This window comes from Wyeomyia smithii, chromosome 3 (genome assembly GCF_029784165.1).
Source record: "Wyeomyia smithii strain HCP4-BCI-WySm-NY-G18 chromosome 3, ASM2978416v1, whole genome shotgun sequence".
NCBI lineage: Eukaryota > Metazoa > Arthropoda > Insecta > Diptera > Culicidae > Wyeomyia > Wyeomyia smithii.
Window position 1 is genome coordinate 50,335,788 of NC_073696.1, and position 3,474 is coordinate 50,339,261.

Sequence of the window (3,474 nt, forward strand, 5' to 3'; positions counted from 1 at the left end):
CTGGTTACGTAGTCCGTAGAAGGCCCTGTTTGCAGCTGCAACATGTCACGAGCGTACCAGGCTAAACAAATTTATCAACCACTTCAAATCGTTCCCCATCAATCTCCACCTCAGCACCAACACCACGGAAACTTTGGCTTTGTTTCTTTGCACGTTTGCTGTACGAATACTGCACCTTCAATGGCGGTGTTGCGTCACTGATGAGCCCAAATACACAAACTCTTCTACTACCTCGATTTCGTCACCGTCAATTAGAATTCGTGATGGGAGGCTTACAGAGCTTTCCTCAGGGACAGGAAGGTGAACCTAAGGCATTGGAGAAAACATTCTTGTTTCACAGGCTGAGGCTGTTGCAGAAACCTTTGTAGGCAAATAGGTACTAATGTGAATTTCTAGGGAGACACTTTACTACGGACCTCTACGAGAAGGTTCTTATGATAGTTTGAGACCCCTCCCTCCTCTGGAAATACAAATGAAATATAATTTTTTGCATAATTCGAAAACTAATCGAGCAAATGAAGCCAAACTTGGCATAATAATGTATTAGGAAGCAAGATTTTTTTCTGTGGTAGTTTGACATTTCTCCCTGTTCTGAAAGGGAGGGCTTCCTTACAAACGACACACAAATACCTGTATAACTAGAGATTTAATCAAGCAAATGGAACCAAATTCGTCGTGTGGTGGTCACGAGAGCAAGAAATATTTCTGTGCTAGAACGACACCCCTCTCCAGCCATGGTATAGACACTGAACCGTGCTGCACTGGTGCGGTTTTTGCATAGCAACACGATACGACGTATCTAGCTACCATCACTCAGTGTTAGTGCCAGTAGCAGTGTTATACGATCGCCACTGGTGCCTTAAGCTTCGGCAAACACCGGTACCAGCTAGATCAGCTTCGGAAAACACTGGTCTCACGTAAAGAATAATATCAACAATGTGAGTATATTTGGGAACGTTTTCTTTCGCACTAGGCCTAGCAGAGCCATATGGCAGTGACCGAGGTGTTCCTACGAAGTTCAAACATTCGGCTACGGTGCTTTCACGAAAGTAAAGCCCTCGTTTCCGGTGTTTGCCGAGGATTGAGGCACCAGTGCCACTGGCTGTGGTGTTTCAAGTTTCGTCCTTCGTGCCGTCTGTCTTACACCAACACTGAGTGGCAATTACTAAGCACGTCGTTTCGTGTTTTAAATATATCCCTCATTGCAGAGCGTGTTTTGGACATAGCTTCCCCGTTTTTACCTAGAAAGGTAGGCTCCAATACAAATGAAACACAAATTTCTGAATAACTCATAAACTAATCCAGTGAATGGAGCCAAATTTGACAGGTGGAAGTTTTTGTGGTAAGAAATGTTTATACGGTGGTTTGACATCCCTCCCTTTTCTGGAAAGGGCGGCTTACATACGAATGAAACACAAATTTTTGCATGACTCCAGAATTAATCAAGCAAATGGAACCAAATTTGATCTGTGAAAAATTTTTTTTTTACTTTCATGATGGTTCGACACCCCTCCCTTTCCAGAAAAAGAGAGGTACCATATATAAGAAATACAAATTTTTGCTCAACTTTAGAACTAATCGAGCAAATGGAACCAAATTTGGCATGTGGAGGTTTTTGGGGATGAAAAACTCCCTATTGAAAAAAGGGGGGGAGGGGATGGAAAACAACCGTAAGTGACCAAATACCATCGAATATGAGTATTTCCGTAATCGTGATGGTGCACAGAGGCCAAAATTCAACCCCAGACATTATTTTGAGTTCTAAGAAGGCGACTTCCAGTTTTTGGGATGCAGCCCAAAATGACCGACTATCAGCCAATATGGGTGTTTCCGGAGCCAGAATAACGATCAGAAGCCAGAAACCGACTCCACGTGCCATTTGGAAATCCAAGATGACGACCTCCTGTTTCTGAAAAACAACCGAAAGTCACCAAATATCACCGAATATTAGTATTTTCGTAATCACGAAGATGCACAGAAACTAGAAATCGACCACAGAGGGGCAGTTCATAAACCACGTGGTCATAAGAGGGGGACGGGGGGTTTTGTCAAAACACCACGAAAGACCACGCACGGGGGTGGGAGGTTAACGAAATGACCACGTGGTCTTTTTTTTTGACTTATAATTTATTATAGCCATCAAGTCAAGAATGAAGCTTTTGCATTTTAGAAATATATAATGTACTGAAAGATAAATAACGAAAATGTAGAAAATTTAATCGAATTTTCGGCACTTGACAAACGAAAAGACCACGTGGTTAAAGTCGCAAGGAAGGGGTGGGGGTGGCCAAAAGACCACGAAAGACCACGAGGGGTACGGGGGGTATAAAAAGTGATCAAAAAATTACCACGTGGTTTGGGAACGGCCCCAGACACAATTTTGAATACCAAAATGGCGACTTCCGGTTTCTGGAAAACAGCTAAAAGCGACCAAATATTACACAATATGCCTATTTCCGTAATTGTGACGGTGCATAGAAGTCAAGTATCGGCCTCAGACATTTTGAATTTTAAGATGGCGACTTCCACTTTCTAGGAAACAACCGAAAGTGACTAAATACCATCCAATAATGGTATCTAATCAGTTTGAATTCTTAGATTGCGACTCCCAGTTTCTGGAATATAGCCGAAAGTGGCCGAATGCCATTCAAAGTTGTTGTTTCCGTAATCATGATGATGCACAGACGCCAAAAATCGAAATCAAACACCATTTTTAATTCTGAGATGGTGACTCACAGCTTAAAAAGTCCGATTACAACCCAAAATGGTTATTTTCGAAACCAGAATGACGCTCATAGACCAGAAATGAACTACACATGCTTTTTCGAAATCCAAGATAACGACTTCCGGTTTCTGAAAAACAGCCAAAAATGGCCTAATACCACCCAATATGGGTATATTCGAAACCAGGATGACATCCAGAGGCCACAAATCAACTTCACATGTCATTTTGAAATTCAAAATAACGACTCCCGGTGTCTGGAAAACAACCGAAAGTGACCAAATATGGTATTTTCGTAATCATGGTTATGCACAGCCACTAAAAATCCATATCAGACGCAATTTTGAATTCTAGAATGGTGACTTCCGGTATCTGGAAACAGTAAAAAATGACTGAATACCACCCAATATGGGTATCTCCATGCCCGAATTTGAGGGGAGGCAAAGGGGGCTAATGCCCCGGGCCTCCCGATTCAAGGGCCCCCCCTAGTCTTGAGGCGACCTTTTTTTTGCTCGTCACCTTCCAGAACGTTGCCTCCGAATGTTTCAAAAAATGAGGGCCTCACAAACATATTTGCCCCGGGCCCCCCAGCGCCTAAATCCGGCCCTGAAATTGATTCCACACGCCATTTTGAAATCCAAGTTGACGACTTCCTTTTTTGGAAATCAGCTGGAAATGACCGAATGACATCCAATATGGATATTTTTGGAATCGAGTTGATGTACAAAAGCTGAAAGGCAACGATGTTCTCA